Consider the following 24922-nt stretch of genomic DNA (forward strand, 5'->3'; position numbering starts at 1 on the left):
CGCATAAACAAAAGTGCGTACATCCTCTTCAGGCATTTGTATACGTTCGCTAAGTTGTGTTCGTATCTTAAAGGCATGTTGGTCGTTCACTGTTGCTTTTATTCCCCTACTGATTAGTTCGTCGAATTCAAGTGGATATAAACTCGCATCTTTTTCCTGGATTATCCATTTGAGATCTTGATCAATACAGCTTAAAAAAATATGTTTTTTTTGATCGTCCGTAGCACCAGCGCTCTTACAGTAAGAGTTAAACACATTTAAAAATTCTTTAAAATCCTCGCCCATAATAAATCGAGGCGGTGTTGTATATAAATTAAAAGACATAGTTAAATTTTAAAAGGTAAGAACAATTTGCAATATTAAAATAGCTACTATATTTAACTAGAGTCCTGACTATATCTAACAGAGCTAGCACGGTGGCGGGGTCCTGGCGCGCTCGCCAATTTGTTACAAGATAAGTTTGATCGTCTCGTAATTTAGCCTAATGTTTAGGTGGCGATATAATAAAGGTCCTAATAATATATAACCCTCACCCTGAACTGTTTATTAGGACAAGACGATCTCCCTAATTTAGTAAAACCTAGGATACTCCGCTTTAACGGTTCATCGTAAAAACCAAGTTGGCTAACTCTGTTATTTATATTAACATGTACGGTGGGTGTGTAAGCTTACTTTTAATAATCAATAAAAACTACTAAAACAATACTTGCAATAAAAACATAAGAGTAATAAAACAGTATAAAAACAATACGACTACACCTAACCGCACCCAAGTCAGAACTAACCTTTTGGTAGGCGCTACATACAACATTCGGCGCTACATTTACGTTTAGGGCAGGAAATCCCGATAAGGTTAATTAATTAGATATACTAGGGCATATACAGACTGTCAGGTGTCAGGAGCCACCGACGCATGACAAAACATATATGTTACATTTATGTTGATCCATTTTCAAAACTACAGGAATTTTTGCCTTGTAGACAATCTTGTAGGCCGCTATATCAATGGGTAATTCGTACTCGGGGGGTTTTAAATAAATTGTGATTATTGGTGGTCGCTAGCTACTATGTGCACTGGCGTCGATCCTGGGGGTGCAGGGGGTCCATTTACCCCCATTTATAATTTTAATAAGTGCTGAATATATGTGGCACCCCTAGGTTGTTTGCAAATGTTGCATTTTTTGCGTATAATTATAGTTATATAAGCGATTTTTTTTTGATATGTTGCCAAAAAACAGCATATTCTGCGTGCCACGTTGTAGATTGTTTAAAACTGGCATTATTGCGAAACAAATAACGATTGTCCAGTGCCTTATTTTACGTAATAATTGTACTTCAGTTGGTTAAAGACTAATGTTGTCTGCTATCTTTGCGAATATTAAATTTAAGACTGTTAAGAGTTAAGTTTAATGAGCACTTTAAAACGGAATTTTTTAGCAAAGATTTTACTATTTTTTGGTACCCCTAAATTTATTTATTTATTTATTTTTGGATTGACGCCCACGACTATGTGTATATATTTTTCTTTAAACAAATAGACATAAGATGTATGCAACACTCAATATATTTAAAAACACGGTTTTAAACATTGGTAAGAATGGAAATAAAATTTATATACAACAAAAATTGCGTTTCTGATAAATTTTTATCAGTTGCTTTTTAATTTACTGTTGTCGGCGTCGCACTGTACATAAAGTATAAGTGGTAGCTTTGATGTTATAGCAATGTTTATTAGTTGATTTATTCTTTTAAAGTCTTTGTAACTAGAGCAAGCATAGTGGTTGGCCTTTATAATTTATAATAAGGGTAACGTCTGTATTTTGTTACTTTACTAAAGAGAAGTGACATAACTATCTAACTATATTTCTGCTCATGGGAAAAAATAGTTTCTTGCTATAAAAGAATACATTTAAGAAAAAGCGTTACTTAAATTTAACATGGTTTTGTTTTAAACTTAATGCTGTAACTTAACAGTTAAACTTTTTTAAACAATTTATTAACATAAAGCTAATAACACAATATGTTTTCAATTACAATATTAATTTAACTGTTTTTTTATAATTTATAAAATGATTTTTAAATGATCAGATTGTAAGTGCGTCTAAGTTTTTGTTGGTTATTTATTTTATTTCATGTTTAAATTACAAAAGTTTGTTGAAGCTTGTAAAAGGCTTAATATAAAGTCATTTTAGTTGGCATAGCTAAATGTGTTTTTAAAATATTGCTAAAAATTTCCCTCATGTTTGGCTTAGTATAAACCACCCCTAATCTAGGGAAAAATTTTTCTATACAAAAGGTTTATACAAATGGATTAAATATTTCTACACAAATGGCTTAAATAGCGCAGACATGCTTTGTGTAGTTGTGATAAAATTGTAGTAATTTATTCTTCAAGTTTGGCTTATTTACTAAAGCCGGCAGCATAAACCAAGTTTCAATCTGGCACCAAAAGTAATTTTAACAAGAGGGTTGGAATGGCTAAAACTATACTACAAGCTTTAAGCTTGGGTAGTTTTTATAATATTGTAGTTATTTACTCTTCATGCCTGACTTATTGACTAAAGCCAGCAGTAAATACAAAGTTTAAGAGAGTTTTATTCGAAGTAATTCATATTTTTGTTATTATTTACGTTTTTTTTTAAATTCACATATAAGTTTTATTCGTATTTCGAACTGGCTTTTTAATATCACTTATGTTTTGCCTATGTTACTGTTTGACTTTAAAAAACAGCCACACCAACTAATTGCAGCATAGAAAACACAAGGTTGTTATTTTTTGATTTTAATATTATTTTCCATGTGCCACCTTGTATAAGAGCGGTGGCTTAATGTATAAGAGCAGTGGCCTTGGTTAAAAGTTTTTCTAGCATAAAATAACATCCTTGTTTTGGGTATATAGTGGCGATATTCTTTTTTTGTACATATCTTTATCCTCAATGTGAGAAGGTCGAAAAAAAACAGAAATTAGTTTGCTGGCAATAATTAATATTTTTTTGTTACAAAATTTATTTTTCACTTTTGTGCTAATAGAAAAAGTGCAGTTATTTGTGAGATTACAGATTTTGATATTTTATTTTTATTTAGGTTTCAGCACCAATCACTTGTTAACAAATATTTTCTGTGACTACGTGACTTTGGAAAACAGCCACATCATCTAAATTGCAGCATAGAAAACACAAGGTTAATATTTTTTATAGTTGTTAATGATTTTGTCTTTGTTTTAGTAAAACAGAAGCGTTAAAAAAAAGGAAAAATATTTTTTTTTGTCCCTAGCAATTTATTTTTTAGAGGAAGATTAGACCCCAATTTTAAATTAAACAAAAACTTGTAACTTTAGCCATACATACACGATGGCATTATAATAACACTAAAACCAACCAAGCATATTTGTTAACGTTTTGCTCTAGTCTAAAAGTTATTCTAACATAAGTTGATGACTATGTTTTAGTAAAACTTGTATATTAAACATTTATAATTTTTAGCGCATTAATAAAGTCATTAAAAGCTAATTAATGAATATTGAATTAATGCAACGAAATAGACAGAAGCCCGTCAAAAAAAATATTTTTCGCGTAGTAACAGACGATATTGTTACAAAAAAATGCAAAAAAACATTTCCCTTAAACAAAATTTGTGTAAAAACATGTTGTTATTTAGTTACCGTGTTAATTTACACTCAAAAACTTAAGATAAAATGTATAGAGTTAGGCAACAATGCGAAACGTGAGTTGTCAATTGGTCGTATTACGCAAAAATGCTCTTATTCAATGCAATAATTCAAGCTAACGGAGCATAAATTGATATTTTTTTATTTATTATTGATCAAAAATATGTTGTCGTCCAATTCCCGTGTTAAATTTTAAAATTTTAGGCGCTTTTAAGCGACACTCGCACTTTCTCGCATTTTCGGACAACATCAAAGCATTTCTGCCGAAAACGTTGCTATGAGCAGGTGTTATAACGCGAAATTGTTTAAATTAAGTCAGAAGGTCGTTCAGTACATCCTGACTTAATCTCACTGATTCAGGATAGTTAACAAAAACACGCCAATTTAAATTACATTTTTTACAAGTTTTAAGGGATATATTTAAATAGTAAACACGCAAAAAAAAAACAATTTATATTTGCAAATTATTTAGTGAAAACATTTTTATAATATAATTAATTTTTATCAAATATTGTTTTAAATAACGACATTTAAAAAATAATCAAAACTTGCATTGCTTTTGTCACTTTAAAGTATGCTACTTTAAATCGTTTTTTTTTTAATAATTTTGTGTTATTAAGTTATAAAGTTAACAAAGGAAATAAATAACAAGAATGTTTTGCTAATTTTGTAGCAAAAAATAGTTATGTGATAATTTATTTTCTTTAAATATTGGTCTTAAAACACGAAATACGAGACTCGCTGTTTCTCTTCTTTTTATCGCTTGAAAGCGTTCGACATTTCCTTGTTTTAGTTTATACTTTGATATAACTTGACACGGGCAAATAACTAATAACATATTTATACACATAAATTATAAATTGATGTTTTATTTCCTTTAAATATTGTTCAGAAAAACGGCTTTATTCCACAAAATACGTTATGGTATTACGCATTTGCTTCTGAAAACCACTTGCTTTTAAACTAACTTTTTTATAGGATTTAGTTTGTGTAAACGAAAAATTGACGCAGGAAATGAAAGACAACATATTTTTTCACATTATTTTTCACATTATTTATTAAACAAATTATCGATTCAATGCTTATTTTATTTCAAATACAAAAGACAACTTTCCATGAATACGCGAGAACAAAATATTTCGCGGTAATTGAAATGCTAACGCCCCGCTATTTTAAAAAAATCTTCGGGCTGAAAATTTCAAAATAACATGAATTATTCTTAAGTATTTTGTTAAAGATTATGGGTTAATCCTTACTTAAGTTTATGTTGATCCATACTTAAAACTACAGGAATTTTTGCCTTGTAGACAATCTTGTAGGCCGCTATATCAATGGGTAATTCGTACTCGGGGGTTTTTAAATAAATTGTGAATATTGGTGGTCGCTAGCTACTATGTGCACTGACGTCGATCCTGGGGGTGCAGGGGGTCCATTTACCCCCATTTATAATTTTAATAAGTGCTGAATATATGTGGCACCCCTGGGTTGTTTGCAAACGTTGCATTTTTTGCGTATAATTATAGTTATATAAGCGCTTTTTTGTTGATATGTTGCCAAAAAACGGCATATTCTGCGTGCCACGTTGTAGATTGTCTAAAACTGGCATTATTGCAAAACAAATAACGGTTGTCCAGTGCCTTATTTTACGTAATAATTGTACTTCAGTTGGTTAAAGACTAATGTTGTCTGCTATCTTTGCGAATGTTAAATTTAAGACTGTTAAGAGTTAAGTTTAATGAGCACTTCAAAACGGAATTTTTTAGCGAAGATTTTACTATTTTTTGGCACCCCTAAATTTATTTATTTTTTTTTTTGGATTGACGCCCATGACTATGTGTATATATTTTTCTTTAAACAAATAGACATTAGATGTATGCAAAACTTTATATATTTAAAAACACGGTTTTAAACATTTGTAGTAATGGAAATAAAATTTATATACAACAAAAATTGCGTTTCTGATAAATTTTTATCAGTTGTTTTTTAAGTTACTGTTGTCGGTGTCGCACTGTACATAAAGTATAAGTGGTAGCTTTGATGTTATAGCAATGTTTATTAATTGATTTATTCTTTTAAAATTTTTGTAACTAGAGCAAGCATAGGGGTTGGTCTTTATAATTTATAATAAGGGTAACGTCTGTATTTTGTTACTTTACTAAAGAGAAGTGACATAACTATCTAACTATATTTCTGCTCATGGGAAAAATAGTTTCTTGCTATAAAAGAATATTTTTAAGAAAAAGCGTTACTTAAATTTAACATGGTTTTGTTTTAAACTTAATGCTGTAACTTAACAGCAAAACTGTTTTAAACAATTTATTAACATAAAGCTAATAACACAATATGTTTTCAATTACAATATTATTTTAACTTTTTTTTTGTAAATTATAAAATGATTATTAAATGATCAGATTGTAAGTTCGTCTAAGTTTTGTTGGTTATTTATTTCATGTTTAAATTACAAAAGTTTGTTGAAGCTTGTAAAAGACTTAATATAAAGTCATTTTAGTTGGCATAGCTAAATGTGTTTTTAAAATATTGCTAAACAATTTCCCTCATGTCTGGCTTAGTATAAACCATCCCTAATCTGGAGAAAAATTTTTCTATACAAAAGGTTTATACAAATGGCTTAAATATTTCTACACAAATGGCTTGAATAGTGCAGACATGCTTTGTAGTTGTGTTAAAATTGTAGTCATTTACTCTTCATGCCTGACTTATTGACTAAAGCCAGCAGTAAATACAAAGTTTAAGAGAGTTTTATTCGAAGTAATTCATATTTTTGTTATTATTTACGTTTTTTTTAAATTCACATATAAGTTTTATTCGTATTTCGAACTGGCCTTTTAATATCAGTTATGTTTTGCCTACGTTACTGTTTGACTTTAAAAAACAGCCATGCCAACTAATTGCAGCATAGAAAACACAAGGTTGTTATTTTTTGATTTTATAAATAATTTGTGTGCCACCTTGTATAAGAGCAGTGGCCTTGGTTAAAAGTTTTTCTAGCATAAAATAACATCCTTGTTTTGGTTATATAGTGGCGATATATCTGTTTTTGTAAATATCTTTATCCTCAATGTGGGAAGGTCGAATGCTTGACCATTTGTTAACCCGATCTAATCTCAACTTGGATGTGGCAGTTTGGAATAATATAGATTTATAATTGCCCGATAATTATGCTGGTGATTAACAGATTAAGTGCTGGTTCAGCAGAAGTTCATACAGTTTATAGCGTTGAACTAGATAATGCTATAAATAGTATAAAGTGGTTATAGATTTTCTTATTGTAAAAATATGGATTAGTCTTTGCCTATCATTAACTTAAGCTGTTGAAACAAAGTTATGTGGACCCGTTTATATAACTTTAATTATACATGCACGCTTTGTAGCATTACAGTTAAATTTTATAAAAAAATGAAGTATAAATATTAAAAAATATAAAAATTTATGTTGTCTTCTTAAAACTCTAACAAAGTAAAATAAATTGTTTTTTTATTTTTTTATGCTTAAATATAAATTGGCAATCTGAAATTATTAGTTATATAAAGAAAAATTTAAATTTGTTGTTACTTGTAGGCCCATTAACCAAAAAGTAATTAACTTTAAAATATGTTTATTGGTACATTCAATAATCAAGTAGTAAGCTTGGTGCCTGGTATCTATTTGTAATATTAACTTAATTGTTAAAGGTTTATAAATGTTAAGGATTGTGTTTGTCTTTTAAAAAAACAGAAATTAGTTTGCTGGCAATAATTAATAGTTTTTTTGTTACAAAATTTTTTTTTTGTGCTAATAGAAAGAGTGCAGTTATTTGTGAGATTAACGTATTTTGATATTTTATTTTTATTTAGATTTCAGCACCAATCACTTTTTTGTGTTAACAAATATTTTCTGTAACTACGTGACTTCGGAAAACAGCCACATCATCTAAATTGCAGCATAGAAAACACAAGGTTAATATTTTTTATTGTTGTTAATGGTTTTGTCTTTGTTTTAGTAAAACAGAAGCTTTAAAAAATGGAAAATGTTATTTTTTGTCCCTAGCAATTTATTTTTTAGAGGAAGATTAGACCCCAATTTTAAATTAAACAAAAACTTGTAACTTTAGCCATACATACACGATGGCATTATAATAGCACTAAAACCAACCAAGCATATTCGTTAACGTTTTGCTCTAGTCTAAAAGTTATTCTAACATGAGTTAATGACTATGTTTTAGTAAAACTTGTATATTAAACTTTTATGATTTTTAGCGCATTAATAAAGTCATTAAAAGTTAATTAATGAATATTAAATTAATGCAAAGAAATAGACAGAAGCCCGTCAAAAAAAATATTTTTCGCGTAGTAACAGACGATATTGTTACAAAAAAATGCAAAAAAACATTTCCCTTAAACAAAATTTGTGTAAAAACATGTTGTTATTTAGTTACCGTGTTAATTTACACTCAAAAACTTAAGATAAAATGTATAGAGTTAGGCAACAATGCGAAACGTGAGTTGTCGATTGATCGTATTACGCAAAAAATGCTCTTATTCAATGCAATATTTCAAGTTAACGGAGCATAAATTGATATTTTTTTATTTATTATTGATCAAAAATATGTTGTCGTCCAATTTCGGTGTTAAATTTAAAAATTTTAGGCGCTTTTAAGCGACACTCGCACTTTCTCGCATTTTCGAGTTGACATCAAAGCATTTCTGCCGAAAACGTTGCTATGAGCAGGTGTTATAACGCGAAATTCTTTAAATTAAGTCAGAAGGTCGTTCAGTACATCCTGACTTAATCTCACTGATTCAGTATAGTTAACAAAAACACGCCAATTTAAATTACATTTTTTTACAAGTTTTAAGGAATATTTTTAAATATTAAACACGCAAAAAAAAAAAACAATTTATATTTGCAAATTATTTAGTGAAAACATTTTTATAATATATTTAATTTTTATCAAATATTGTTTTAAATAACGAGATTTAAAAAATGATTTAAAACTTGCATTGTTTTTGTCATTTTAAAGTGCGCTATTTTAAATCGTTTTTTTTAATAATTTTGTGTTATAAAGTTAAAAAGTTAACATAGGAAATAAATAACAATAATGTTTTGCTAATTTTGTAGCAAAAAATAGTTCTATGATGATTTATTTTCTTTAAATATTGGTCTTAAAACACGGAATACGAGACTCGCTGTTTCTCTTCTTTTTATCGGTTGAAAGCGTTCGACATTTCCTTGTTTTAGTTTATACTTTGATATAATTTGACACGGGCAAATAACTAATAACATATTTATACACATTATTTAGTAAATAAATTATAAATTGATGTTTTATTTCCTTTAAATATTGTTCAGAAAAACGGCTTTATTCCACAAAATACGTTATGGTATTACGCATTTGCTTCTGAAAACCACTTGCTTTTAAACTAACTTATTTATAGGATTTAGTTTGTGTAAATGAAAAATTGACGTAGGAAATGAAAGACAACATATTTTTTCACATTATTTATTAAACAAATTATTGAGTCAATGCTTATTTTATTTCAAATACAATAGACAACTTTCCATGAATACGCGAAAACAAAATATTTCGCGGTAATTGAAATGCAAACGCCCCGCTTTTTAAAACAAATCTTCGGGCTGATCAAAATGTTTGGTTACCAACAATTTTATTTACACTCATTTCCTTCTAAGTGGCCAAGATTAAAGAGTTTTTAATATTTTTGTTGCATTTTTTTGGTAAAATGGTGTTTGAAATATTTTTATGTTAAAATTTCAAAATAACATGAATTATTTAAAAGTATTTTGTTAAAGATTATGGGTTAATTCTTACTTAAGTTTATGTTAATCCATTCTTAAAACTACACGTATTTTTGCCTTGTAGACAATCTTGTAGGCCGCTATATCAATGGGTAATTCGTACTCGGGGGTTTTTAAATAAATTGTGAATATTGGTGGTCGCTAGCTACTATGTGCACTGGCGTCGATCCTGGGGGTGCAGGGGGTTCATTTACCCTCATTTATAATTTTAATAAGTGCTGAATATATGTGGTACCCCTAGGTTGTTTGCAAATGTTGAATTTTTGCGTATAATTGATAGTTATATAAGCGATTTTTTGTTGATATGTTGCCAAAAACGGCGTATTCTGCGTGCCACGTTGTAGATTGTCTAAAACTGGCATTATTGCGAAACAAATACCGATTGTCCAGTGCCTTATTTTACGTAATAATTGTACTTCAGTTGGTTAAAGACTAATGTTGTCTGCTATCTTTGCGAATATTAAATTTAAGACTGTTAAGAGTTAAGTTTAATGAGCACTTCAAAACAGGATTTTTAGCGAAGATTTTACTATTTTTTGGCACCCCATAAATTTATTTATTTATTTTTTTGGATTGACGCCCACGACTATGTGTATATATTTTTCTTTAAACAAATAGACATTAGATGTATGCAAAACTCAATATATTTAAAAACACAGGTTTTAAACATTTGTAGTAATGGAAATAAAATTTGTATACAACAAAAATAATAAATTTTTATCAGTTGTTTTTTAATTTACTGTTGTCGGCGTCGCACTGTACATAAAGTATAAGTGGTAGCTTTGATGTTATAGCAATGTTTATTAGTTGATTTATTCTTTTAAAGTCTTTGTAACTAGGGCAAGCATATTGGTTGGCCTTTATAATTTATAATAAAGGTAACGTCTGTATTTTGTTACTTTACTAAGGAGAAGTGACATAACTATCTAACTATATTTCTGCTCATGGGAAAAAATAGTTTCTTGCTATAAAAGAAAATATTTAAGAAAAAGCGTTACTTAAATTTAATATTGTTTTGTTTTAAACTCAATGCTGTAACTTAACAGTAAAACCTTTTTAAACAATTTATTAACATAAAGCTAATAACACAATATGTTTTCAATTACAATATTAATTTAACGTTTTTTTTTTGTAAATTATAAAATGATTTTTAAATGATCAGATTGTAAGTGCATCTAAAATTTTGTTGGTTATTTATTTCATGTTTAAATTACAAAAGTTTGTTGAAGCTTGTAAAAGGCTTAATATAAAGTCATTTTAGTTGGCATAGCTAAATGTGTTTTTAAAATATTGCTAAAAAATTTCCCTCATGTCTGGCTTAGTATAAACCACCCCTAATCTGGAGGATAAAATTTCTATACAAAAGGTTTATACAAATGGCTTAAATATTTTTACACAAATGGCTTGAATAGTGCAGACAAGCTTTGTGTAGTTGTGATAAAATTGTAGTAATTTATTCTTCGAGTTTGGCATATTTACTAAAGCCGGCAGTATAAACCACGCTTCAATCTGGCACCAAAAGTAATTTTAACAAGAGGGTTGGAATGGCTTAAATTATACTACAAGCTTCACGCTTGGGTAGTTTTTTTAATATTGTAGTCATTTCCTCTTCATGCCTGACTTATTTACTTAAGCCAGCAGTAAATACAAAGTTTAAAAGAGTTTTATTTGAAGTAATTCATATTTTTGTTATTATTTACGTTTTATTTTAAATTCACATATAAATTTTATTCGTATTTCGAACTGGCATTTTAATATCACATATGTTTTGCCTACGTTACTGTTTGACTTTAAAAAACAGCCACACCAACTAATTGCAGCATAGAAAACACAAGGTCAATATTTTTTGATTTTAATAAAGTGGCGCAGAAGGCCGTCAAAAAATATTTTTCGCATAGTAACAAACGAAATTGTGGACGATTTTTTTAACTAAAAAAATGCAAAAAAACATTTTTCTTAAACAAAATTTGTTTAAAAACATGTTGTTATTTAGTTACCGTGTTAATTTACACTCAAAAACTTAAGATAAAATGTGTAAAGTTAGGCAACAATGCGAAACGTGAGTTGTGGATTGGTCGTATTTCGCAAAAAATGCTCTTATTCAATGCAATAATTTAAGCTGACGAAGAATAAATTAATATTTTTTTATTTATTATCGATCTAAAATATGTTGTCGTCCAATTTCCGTGTTAAATTTTAAAATTTTAGCCGCTTTTAAGCGACACTCGCACTTTCGGACAACATCAAAGCATTTTTGCCGAAAACGTTGCTATGAGCAGGTGTTATAACGCGAAATTCTTTAAATTAAGTCAGAAGGTCATTCAGTATATCCTGACTTTATCTCACTGATTCGGAAAAGTTAACAAAAGTCGAATTTAAATTAAATTTTTTTAAAGTTTTAAGGGATATATTTAAATAGTAAACACGCAAAAAAAAACAATTTATATTTACAAATTATTTAGTGCAAACATTTTTATAATATAATTGATTTTAATTAAATATTGTTTTAAATAACAACATTTAAAAAATGATCAAAACTTGCATTGCTTTGTCACTTTAAAGTGTGCTACTTTAAATCGTTTTTTTTTAAATAATTTTGTGTTATTAATTTAAAAAGTTCACATAGGAAATAAATAACAAGAATGTTTTTCTAATTTTGTAGCAATAAATAGTTATATGATGATTTATTTCTCTAAATGTTGGTCATAAAACACGAAAAACGAGACTCGCTGTTTCTTTTCTTTTTATCGTTTGAAAGCGTTCGACTTTAAACATTATTTTGGTGTTTTAGGTTACACATTTTTATAACTTAACACGGGCAAATAACTAATAACATATTTATACACATTATTTAGTAAAAAAATCATGAATTGATGTTTTTTTCCTTTAAATATTGTTTAGAAAAACGGATTTATTTCACAAAATACGTGATACCTTAACGCATTTTTTGTTGCCAAAAACCACTTGCTTTTAAACTAACTTTTTTATAGGATTTAGTTTGTGTACTTAAAAAATGACACATTTATTGATTTCATGCTTATTTTATTTCAAATACAATAGACAACTTTCCATGAATACGCGAGAACAAAATATTTTGCGGTAATTAAAATGCGAACGCTTTGCTGTTTAAAAAAAAATATTCGGGCTGATCAAAATGTCTGGTTACCAAAAAATTTAATTTACACTCATTTGCTTGTGAGTGGCCAAGATTGGAGAGTTTTTAATATTTTTGTTGCATTTTTTTTGGTAAAATGGTGTTTGAAATATTTTTATGTTAAAATTTCAAAATAACATAAATTAATTATAAGTATTTGTTAAGATTATGGGTTAATCCTTACTCAGGTTTATGTTGATCCATACTTAAAACTACAGGAATTTTTGCCTTGTAGACAATCTTGTAGGCCGCTATATCAATGGGTAATTCGTACTTGGGGTTTTAAATAAATTGTGAATATTGGTGGTCGCTAGCTACTATGTGCACTGACGTCGATCCTGGGGGTGCAGGGGGTTCATGCACCCCCATTTATAATTTTAATAAGTGCTGAATATATGTGGCACCCCTAGGTTGTTTGCAAATGTTGCATTTTTTGCGTATAATTGATAGTTATATAAGCGATTTTTTTTTATATGTTGCCAAAACACGGCATATTCTGCGTACCACGTTGTAGATTGTCTAAAACTGGCATTATTGCGAAACAAATACCGATTGTCCAGTGCCTTATTTTACGTAATAATTGTACTTCAGTTGGTTAAAGAAAGACTAATGTTGTCTGCTGTCTTTGCGAATATTAAATTTAAGACTGTTAAGAGTTAAATTTAATGAGCATTTTAAAACGGGATTTTTTAGCGAAGATTTTACTATTTTTTGGCACCCCTAAATTTATTTATTTACTTTTTTTTTGGATTGATGACCATGACTATGGGTATATATTTTTCTTTAAACAAATAGACATTAGATGTATGCAAAACTTATCATATTTAAAAACACGGTTTTTAAACATTTTTAGTAATGGAAATAAAATTTATATATATAAATAACACAATATGTTTTCAATTACAATATTAATTTAACTGTTTTTTTATAAATTATAAAATGAATAAAAAATGATCAGATTGTAAGTGCGTCTAAAATTTTGTTGGTTATTTATTTCATGTTTAAATTACAAAAGTTTGTTGAAGCTTGTAAAAGGCTTAAAATAAAGTCATTTTAGTTGGCATAGGTAAATGCGTTTTTAAAATATTGGTAAAAAATTTCCTTCATGTCTGGCTTAGTATAACCACCTCTAATCTAAAGAAAAAATTTTCTATACAAAAGGTTTATACAAATGAATTAAATATTTCTACACAAATGGCTTGAATAGTGCAGACATGCTTTGTGTAGTTGTGATAAAATTGTAGTAATTTATTCTTCAAGTTTGGCTTATTTACTAAAGCCGGCAGTATAAACCAAGTTTCAATCTGGCACCAAAAGTAATTTTAACAAGAGGGTTGGAATGGCTTAAATTATACTACAAGCTTCAAGCTTGGGTAGTTTTTTTAATATTGTAGTCATTTCCTCTTCATGCCTGACTTATTTACTTAAGCCAGCAGTAAATACAAAGTTTAAAAGAGTTTTATTTGAAGTAATTCATATTTTTGTTATTATTTACGTTTTATTTTAAATTCACATATAAATTTTATTCGTATTTCGAACTGGCATTTTAATATCACATATGTTTTGCCTACGTTACTGTTTGACTTTAAAAAACAGCCACACCAACTAATTGCAGCATAGAAAACACAAGGTCAATATTTTTTGATTTTAATAAAGTGGCGCAGAAGGCCGTCAAAAAATATTTTTCGCATAGTAACAAACGAAATTGTGGACGATTCTTTTAACTAAAAAAATGCAAAAAAACATTTTTCTTAAACAAAATTTGTTTAAAAACATGTTGTTATTTAGTTACCGTGTTAATTTACACTCAAAAACTTAAGATAAAATGTGTAAAGTTAGGCAACAATGCGAAACGTGAGTTGTGGATTGGTCGTATTTCGCAAAAAATGCTCTTATTCAATGCAATAATTTAAGCTGACGAAGAATAAATTAATATTTTTTTTATTTATTATCGATCTAAAATATGTTGTCGTCCAATTTCCGTGTTAAATTTTAAAATTTTAGCCGCTTTTAAGCGACACTCGCACTTTCGGACAACATCAAAGCATTTTTGCCGAAAACGTTGCTATGAGCAGGTGTTATAACGCGAAATTCTTTAAATTAAGTCAGAAGGTCATTCAGTATACCCTGACTTTATCTCACTGATTCGGAAAAGTTAACAAAAGTCGAATTTAAATTAAATTTTTTTAAAGTTTAAGGGATATATTTAAATAGTAAACACGCAAAAAAAAACAATTTATATTTACAAATTATTTAGTGCAAACATTTTTATAATATAATTGATTTTAATTAAATATTGTTTTAAATAACAACATTTAAAAAATGATCCGAACTTGCATTGCTTTGTCACTTTAAAGTGTGCTACTTTAAATCGTTTTTTTTTAAATAATTTTGTGTTATTAATTTAAAAAGTTCACATAGGAAATAAATAACAAGAATGTTTTTCTAATTTTGTAGCAATAAGTAGTTATATGATGATTTATTTCTCTAAATATTGGTCATAAAACACGAAAAACGAGACCCGCTGTTTCTCTTCTTTTTATCGCTTGAAAGCGTTCGACATTTCCTTGTTTTAGTTTATACTTTGATATAATTTGACACGGGCAAATAACTAATAACATATTTATACACATTATTTGGTAAAAAAATCATGAATTGGTGTTTTTTTTTCTTTAAATATTGTTCAAAAAGACGGATTTATTTCACAAAATACGTAATACCTTAACTCATTTTTTTGCTGCCAAATACCACGTGCTTTTAGACTAACTTTTTTATAGGATTTAGTTTGTGTATTTAATAAAATGACACAGGAGATGAAAGACAACATATTTTTGCACATTATTCATTGAAATAATTATTGATCTCATGCTTATTTTATTTCAAATACAATAGACAACTTTCCATGAATACGCGAGAACAAAATATTTTGCGGTAATTGAAATGCAAACGCCCGCTGTTTAAAAAAAATCTTCAGGCTGATCAAAATGTCTGGTTACTAAAAATTTAATTTACACTTATTTGCTTGGAAGTGGCCAAGATTGAAGAGTTTTTAATATTTTTGTTGCATTTTTTTGGTAAAATGATGTTTGAAATATTGTTATGTTAAAATTTCAAAATAACATAAATTATTTATTAAGTAATTTGTTAAAGATTATAGGTTAATCTTTCTTAGGTTTATGTTGATCCATACTTAAAACTACAGGAATTTTTGCCTTGTAAACAATCTTGTAGGCCGCTATATCAATGGGTAATTCGTACTTGGGGTTTTTACATAAATTGTGAATACTGGTGGTCGCTAGCTACTCTATGTGTATATATTTTTCTTTTAACAAATAGACATTAGATGTATGCAAAACTTAATATATTTAAAAACAAGGTTTTTAAACATTTGTAGTAATGGAAAATGAAATTTATATACAACAAAAATTGCATTTCTGATAAATTTTTATCAGTTGCTTTTTAAGTTACTGCAATTTTTATTAGTTGATTTATTCCTTTAAAGTTTTTGTAACTAGGGTAAGCATAGTGGCTGGCTTTTATAATTTATAATAAAGGTAACGTCTGTATTTTGTTACTTTACTAAAGAGAAGTGACATAACTATCTAACTATATTTCTGCTCATGGGAAAAAATAGTTTCTTGCTATAAAAGAATATATTTAAAAATAAAGCGTTACTTAAATTTCATATGGTTTTGTTTTAAACTTAATTCTGTAACTTAACAGTAAAACTTTTTTAAACAATTTATTGACATAAAGTTAATAACACAATATGATTTTAATTACAATATTAATTTAGCTGTTTTTTTGTAAATTATAAAATGATTTATAAATAATCAGATAGTAAGTTTATCTAAGTTTTTGTTGGTTTTTTATTTCATGTTTAAATTACAAAAGTTTGTTAAAGCTTGTAAAAGCTTAAAATAAAGTCATTTTAAATGGCATAGCTAAATGTGTTTTTAAAATATTGCTAAAAAATTTCCCTTATGTCTGGCTTAGTATAAATCACCCCTAATCTGGGGAAAGAACTTTCTATACAAAAGGTTTACAAATGGATTAAATATTTCTACACAAATGGCTTGAATAGTGCAGACAAGATTTGTGTAGTTGTGATAAAATTGTAGCAATTTATTCTTTAAGTTTGGCTTATTTACTAAAGCCGGCAGTATAAACCAAGTTTCAATCTGGCACCAAAAGTAATTTTAACAAGAGGGTTGGAATGGCTGAAATTATACTACAAGCTTTAAGCTTGGGTAGTTTTCGTAATATTGTAGTCATTTACTCTTTATGCCTGGCTTATTGACTCGGCAATAAATACAAATGTTAAGAAAGTGTTATTTTTTTTTTAAATTGACATATATATTCTATTTGTAGAAAACACAAGGTTATTATTTTTTGATTTTAATTCTATTTTCCTTGTGCCACCATGTATAAGAGCAGTGGCTTTGGTTAAAAGTTTTTCTAGCATAAAATAACATCCTTGTTTTGGGTTATAGAGTGGCGATATTCTTTTTTTGTGTACATATTTTTATACTCGATGTGGAAAGGTCAAATGCGTGACCATTTGTTATTCTGACCCAATCTCAAGTTGCCTGTGGCAGTTTGGGATATTATAGATTTATAATTGCCCGATAATCACGCTGCTGATATACAGATTAAGCGGAAGCTCCTACAGTTTATTGCGCCTTTCTCAAGGGCGCTACAGCATGACATTACTGTGGCTCAAACCCAGGATCTTGTGTATGGTAAAAAAGTGTTCCACCCACTAATCTACGCTGTCGGTTTTAATTTTTTCAGTTATATCGACGATCTGCCTACTTTATTGCCTTATGTAGACAGTCGGTCTGTTGCGCTAATTTAGTACTTTCTACGTCACACGAAAAATATAATAACCTGGTTTTAACGTTGATCATTTTCCAGTATTTTTAAAACGTAAATTGTAAGTACCTACCACAGACATTTTTAGGTGTTATAAATTCATTTTTTGATTCAGTGTCAACCATACTAACGTGCTATATACATCACTTACAAAATTGTAAAACTCATCAATATAGCTGTTTAAGCATTAAAAGTTTTTTTTGTTTTCAAAAGACAATTTTTCTGTTTCGATAGTAAAATAATGTTTAATATTTTTAATGTATGATTTCCTTTTTCAATTTTTTACATTGAAAATGTTAGTTAATAATAATGTTGGTTTAGATGGCCAGACATATTGTAACGTACTGTGTTTTATTATCCTCGCCGTTATCTTTCTGGTCTGACGCCTTCACCCTTACGTCACTTCCCCTTTTAGCTTACCGCCACTTCTTATGTTAGTTAAAGGTTGACTTGAGATTTAAGGTTGCTTTACATTTATTATGTTATTGTTTATGTAAATATTAATGGGATTCTATTTGAATAAGGTTTACCGTGACTAAATTAATAAACTGTTGAATATCGTGAAATTGTGAATTAATATTAAGAACTTTGTACTCGGTTATTACATTGGAGGTCCTGTCGAGATCCAGAATGTCTGATTCGGAAAGTGAGGTTTTTATTAAAACCCCACTACCCGAAAATTGGGAAAATGTTATGGAAAAAAAATGCAGGATATGGAAACATTACTAATGAGAGAACTAGAAGAAACAGTCAACCACCGAGTTACCGAAATCAGGGTTGAGATGCAACAACAGCTAAATGCCGCGGTAACGTCGATGCAACAAAAATATGTGAGCCTTTACAGCAATATTGAAAAAGCTCAAAAAACAACAGTGACTGCAATAAATGACCTAAAAATGAAATTTGAGCAGTACGAAACGTTTAATGCAAGTAAAAGGGAAGTTTCACAAAAATTGATAAATATTAAAGAAGACGCTGATACCAAGGTCAAAGACTTCATGAGTTCAACCCGGGCTAATCAAGAAGAACTAAATGAAAACATTGAACTTCTGACGCCAACAAGGGTTAGATTTGCCTTACCAATTGGTACTCCAAATAAAGAAAAGGTATCGCCTGTAACACTTGATCGATTCGATGGTAAAGGTTCTGTTGAAGATTTTTTGGCTCGATTTGAGATTGCGGCAGAATACAATCAGTGGTCGCAATATACCAAAGGCACGCAACTTGCTCTTCATTTAAAAGATTCCGCCTTAAGCGTTATAACGAGCCTGGACCCTGAAAAAAGACGACAATTTATTGTAGTTAAAAACAAGCTGATTCAAAAATTTGGAATAAAGATACGTGATCCCGTGTCGCTGGCATAATGAAAGTCTTGTTGACCTTTCCGAAGATATAAACTCGATGGCACGACACTGTAAGGTATACGAACAATCAAAAGAATCCGACTTGGAAACCGTCAAGGTGAACTGTTTTCTCAACGCCCTTAAAGACTACCCCTCTATTATTTTAGGCTTAAGGCTAAAAGATCCGCGTTTCTTAGATGAAGCTTTGGATTGGGCAATGCGTCTTGAAGAAGAGCAAAACAATCGTCAAATAAGGCCAGTGCGAACAGCGAATGCGACCAACGCCCAAGTCGATGTATCTGTAGCAAGTAAATTTGAAAAAATGAGTCAAGCTATTGTAGACTTGACGAAGCAATTTAAAATGCCTAATGGAAACCGTTATCCTAACTATAACAGACCACAACGAAATAGAAACTATAATCGTCCCGGGCCGGGAAACTATCAATAACCGAACAACTGAGGCCTCGTTCGGTTAGATTTAAAGGTGCCTCTAGAAACGTCGGCTTAACTTTATCAGGTCATCTTAATGGTTTATATTGTAAAGTTATTTATGGCTATTTACACATTTCTATGTTGGTTGATACAGGAGCCGACGTAACAATTATAAGCAGAAAAATATTCAAGCACCATAATCAAAACCGTTTTTGTCCGACACCCATTACTTTGCGAGGGGTGGGAAATAATAGAATCGCTGTTGATGGTACGTGTGAATTGAACTTTATTTTAGGAAAAACTATGTACAAACATCAAACTTTGATATGCGAAATCGAAGAAGATGGTATTTTAGGCCTGGATTTTTTAAACAAATTCAAGTTTACCATTGATGCTAATGCAAGCTTGCTGAAAACTGCGACTGAAAAAATTAAATTAAATTATGTTCAAAAAGTTGATGCACAACTACAGTTAGCCCCATCATCTAGAAACGAACAATTAGAAGGCATATTTCAAGATGACGATGCCACAAAAGACCTTATTACGAGAGCAAAAATAAACTTGAAACCCACACAATGTAAACGATGCGAGGACTTAATAAAAAGTTACGTAAGAAGTTCGTTAACACCAACGGCAACCGACAAAACCCTTCATCGCATTGAAACTGGCGACGCAATGCCTATTAAACAACGACCTCGGAGGTTGCCAATAAGTCAACAACAAGAAATGGACAAATTAATAGAAGAAATGCTTAAAGATAAAATAATATCTCCGTCTTATAGCCCATGGTGTTCGCCTGTAGTTTTGGTAAAAAAGAAAGATGGCTCAAAACGCTTTTGTGTCGACTACAGAAAACTAAATGCAATTACTAAAAAAGATGCCTACCCACTGCCAAGAATTGACACACTTTTAGATTGCATTAAGGGCTCCAAATGGTTTTCTACACTGGACCTTAAAAGTGGCTACTGGCAAGTTTTAGTAGATCCGAAAGATAAAGAAAAAATCGCCTTTTCATCTGGTAAAGGGTTGTTTCACTTTAATGTTATGCCTTTTGGTTTGTGTGGTAGCCCTAGTACATTTGAAAGGTTAATGGATCGGGTGTTGTCTGGGATTTCAAACAAAAAATGCTTAGTATATTTAGACGATGTACTTGTCCACGCAGAAACTTTTGACAAATTGTGCCTAAATATGGAAGAAGTGTTTCAACGATTAATCGATGCAAACTTGCTACTTAATGCCTCGAAATGTAAACTTTTTGCAAAATCAGTCGAATACTTAGGACATGTAATTACTGAAGATGGAATTAAGACATCACAAGAAAAAATAAAGGCAATTCAAGAATGGCCGACACCAAGTAAACTTAAGGAGCTACAAAGTTTTTTGGGACTCTGTTCATATTACCGAAAGTTTATACGTAATTTTGCTTATATGGCACAGCCTTTGCACCGTTTATTGGGAAAAGATGTTCGCTTTAATTGGAGTGCCGACTGTGAAAAATCGTTTCAATCTCTAAAAAGGGCATTAACTGAAGCACCAGTTTTAAAATTTGCAAATGAAACAGGACAATTTATTATTGATGCCGACGCTAGCAATTATGCAATAGGAGCTGTTCTGTCACAACGACAAGAAGATGGCCTAGAACACGTAATTGAATATTTTACCAAATCATTGTCTAGCGCAGAAAAAAATTATTGTACCACACGGAAGGAACTTCTTCCTATTGTGGATGCAGTGGAACACTTTTGTTGTTATATATACGGACGAAAAATTAAAATTCGAAGCGACCATGGCTCGTTAAGTTGGCTTTTGAACTTTCTTAAACCAGAGGGCCAAATGGCAAGATGGATTGAACGTTTAAATGAATACGACTTTGAGATTGTGTACAGAAAAGGATTAAAACACAACAACGCCGACGCGCTTTCAAGATGGCCATGTAACCGAAATTGTAAATATTGTAAAAAAGTACCTGGTTTAAATAAAAATGAAAAAACTGTGGATGTAAAAATAATAAACGCAACAACGGATGTTTTCCTTTTGTCTCCGCAACAACTAAAAGAAGCTCAATTATTAGACCCTGATACAAAAACAATTGCAAGCTGCCTTCATTCAGGAAAAAATCGACCTGCCTGGGATGAGATTGCACCACTCAGTCAAGCGGCAAAGTATTACTACTTACAATGGGATTCGTTAGTTATTCAAAACGATGTTTTGTGCCCAAATGGGAACAAGATGATGGTCTCATAATAAAACATCAAATTATTGTCCCAAAACCTTTTCAGCAACAAATCATCAAACGCATGCATGGACAAGTTGCCGCAGGACACTTTGGGTTGAAAAAAACATTGGAGAAAATTAGTTCACAGTACCATTGGTATAAATGCAGGACGGATGTAGCTATATTTTGCAAAGCCTGCGACAAATGTGCGGCAAGAAAAGGTCCCGCTACAAAACTAAGAGAACCACTGAAGCTATACAACGTAGGATATCCGTTTAAAAGAATAGCAATTGACGTACTTGGTCCTTTACCAACATCAAGTTCTGGGAATAAATACATAATAATTGCCATGGACTATTTTAGCAAATGGCCAGAAGCATACCCAGTACCAAACCAAGAAGCAAAAACAGTGGCAAAAACTTTAATAGAACAACTGTTCACAAGATTTGGTGTACCATGCGAACTGTTTACAGACCAGGGTTCAAATTTTGAATCTCATTTGTTTAAAGAGATTGTAAAAACATTTGGTATAACAAAAACCCGTCCTACACCATATTACCCACAAAGCGATGGTATGGTCGAAAGGTTTAACAGAACTATATTAGCACAATTATTGATGTTTATAAACGAAAATCAACAAGACTGGGATCTACAACTACCTTACCTTTTGATGGCTTATCGAACCGCAGTGCATGACAGCACTGAATTAACCCCGGCCATGATTATGTTTGGCCGAGAAATAAACTTACCGACAGACTTTTTGTTTGGTCGCCCTGAGAAAACAACATATTCACCGATTGATTACGTAAAGATGAACCAAAAAACATTGGATAATGTACATGAGTTTGCAAGAAAAAGGCTTAACTTTACAGGAAAACGAATGAAAAAATACTACGATCGGAATTCGGCTAAAGACATTTTTGGGGTGGGTCAGGCTGTGTGGCTTTTTTGCCCTCAAAGAAAAAAGGGAAAGAGTCCAAAACTGTTCCTGCCATGGAAAGGACCGTTTGTCATTACAAAACGTATAAATGACTTAGTGTATCGTATACAAAAATCTCGTAAAAACAAACCAAAAGTGGTAAATCGCAACAGGTTGTGGCGTTACAGTGGCCAAAACTTGCCCAATTGGTTTAACTCTGATATTTCTAATGAAAATTATCATAATAATAACAATAATAGTAATAATGTGTTTGATCAAAGTAATAATAATATTATTAATTTATACGAATCTGATATATCTGACGGGAAACAAATATGCCTTCACATTCTCGTGGTGGACGTTTTATTCGCCGCCCATTAAGCTATTGTTAACAATTTCATTTATCGTGTAAATTTTTAGTTGTAAATACTGTTTTTGTGATTTTCTGTGTATGCTAGAATCGTATTTGGAGAATACTGTTATCGGGGGAGGGGCATTGTAACGTACTGTGTTTTATTATCCTCGCTGTTATCTTTCTGGTCTGACGCCTTCACCCTTACGTCACTTCCCCTTTTAGCTTACCGCCACTTCTTATGTTAGTTAAAGGTTGACTTGAGATTTAAGGTTGCTTTAGATTTATTATGTTATTGTTTATGTAAATATTAATGGGATTCTATTTGAATAAGGTTTACCGTGACTAAATTAATAAACTGTTGAATATTGTGAAATTGTGAATTAATATTAAGAACTTTGTACTCGGTTATTACAATATAACTCCTTTAAACCCTTACATTTAAACTTCTCACATTTTAATCAACCTTTTACATTTTAACTCCCTGCATTTAATCCTTTAACAATTAAACCCCTTACATTTAAACCCATCACATTTGAAACTCTTACATTTAAACCCCTTACACTTTAACCCTTACAATTAAACCTCTTACATTTAAACCCTTTACATTTTAACTTCCTACATTTTAACTCCTTACATTTTAAACCTTACAATTAAACCTTTTAAATTTTAACCCTTTACATTTTAACCTCTTACATTTAAACCCCTTACATTTGAACCCCCCACATTTAACTCCTTTACATTTAAACTTCTTACATTTGAACCCCTCACATTTTAATCTGTTACATTTTTACTTCCTACATTTTAACTTTTACATTTTGATCCCAAACATTTAAACAGTTTTTATTTAAACTCCATACATTTTAAACTCTTACATTATAACGCCTTAAATTTTAACCCTTTGAATTTAAATCCTTTACATTTAAACCTCTTATATTTAAACCTTTACATTTTAACCTCCTACATTTAAACACCTTACACTTTAATCCTTTACATTTAAACCCCTTACATTTAAATCCTTTAAAATTAAATTCTTTACATTTAAACTTTTTATATTTTTACCCCTTAAATTTTAACCCCCTACATTTAAACTTCCAACGTTGAAACACCCTACATTTAATCTACCTACATTTAAACCCTTTACATTTTAGTTTCTTACATTTAAACTCTTTACATTTAAATCCGTTACATATTAACTCTTCACATTTTAACCACTTATATTTAAACCTCTTTTATTTAAACATCTTATATTTAAACTCCTTACATTTAAACCCCTTACATTTAAACCTTTTACATTTAAACTCCTAACATTGTAACTTCCTACATTTGAACCCCTTACACTTTAATCCTTTACATTTAAACCCCTTACATTTAAATCCCTTACATTTAAACCTCTTACATTTTAACTTCTTACATTTTAACCTCTTACATTTAAACCTCTTACATTTTAACTCCTTACATTTAAACTCCTTGCATTTAAACTTTTTACATTTAAACCTATCACATTTTAACCCTATACATTTAACTCTCTGACATTTCAACCCCTTACATTTAAACCTCTTACATTAATAACTCTTTACATTTAAACTCCTTGCATTCAAACCCATTACATTTCAACTCTTTACATTTAAACCTTTCACATTTTAACCCCTTACATTTAAACTCCCTACATTTAAACTTTTTACATTATAACCCTTTAAATTTCAACCTTTTACATTTAAATACTTTACATTTAAACCTTTTACATTTAAACCCTTTACATTTAAACCCCTTATATTTAAACCTCTTACATTTTAACCCCCTGCATTTAAACCTCCAACATTGAAACCCCCTACATTTAATCTCTCTACATTTAAACCCTTTACATTTTAATTTCGTACATTTAAACTCTTTACATTTTTACCACTTATATTTAAACCCCTTTTATTTAAACATCTTATATTTAAACCCTTTACACCATTTACATTTAAAGCTATTACATTTAAACCTCTTGCATTTAATCCCTTTATATTTTAATACCTTACGTTTAAACCCTTTACATTTGAATAACTTACATTTAATCTTCTTCTTTTTAAACTCTTAATATTTATACCCTTAATATTTTTAATTCTTGCATTTAAACCTCTAACATTTAAAACCCTAGGAATAATT

At 29.9% G+C, this 24922-nt stretch overlaps 1 protein-coding gene across 8 annotated transcripts in view; it reads left to right on the forward strand.

The window, feature by feature from the left end:
- Positions 1-24922, forward strand: part of LOC145755412 (NACHT, LRR and PYD domains-containing protein 3-like) — an 86433-nt gene that overhangs the window by 28287 nt on the left and 33224 nt on the right. For all 8 annotated transcript variants that reach the window (XR_014284200.1, XM_082571647.1, XM_082571646.1 and 5 more), the window contains 2 exons: positions 3085-3180; positions 7522-7623. The gene's annotated coding sequence lies outside the window, so the exon portion shown is untranslated. The remainder of the gene's footprint in view (positions 1-3084; positions 3181-7521; positions 7624-24922) is intronic.

The sequence above is a fragment of the Corella eumyota genome, chromosome 6 (assembly GCF_963082875.1).
Source record: "Corella eumyota chromosome 6, kaCorEumy4.1, whole genome shotgun sequence".
In the NCBI taxonomy this organism is placed as follows: Eukaryota; Metazoa; Chordata; class Ascidiacea; order Phlebobranchia; family Corellidae; genus Corella; species Corella eumyota.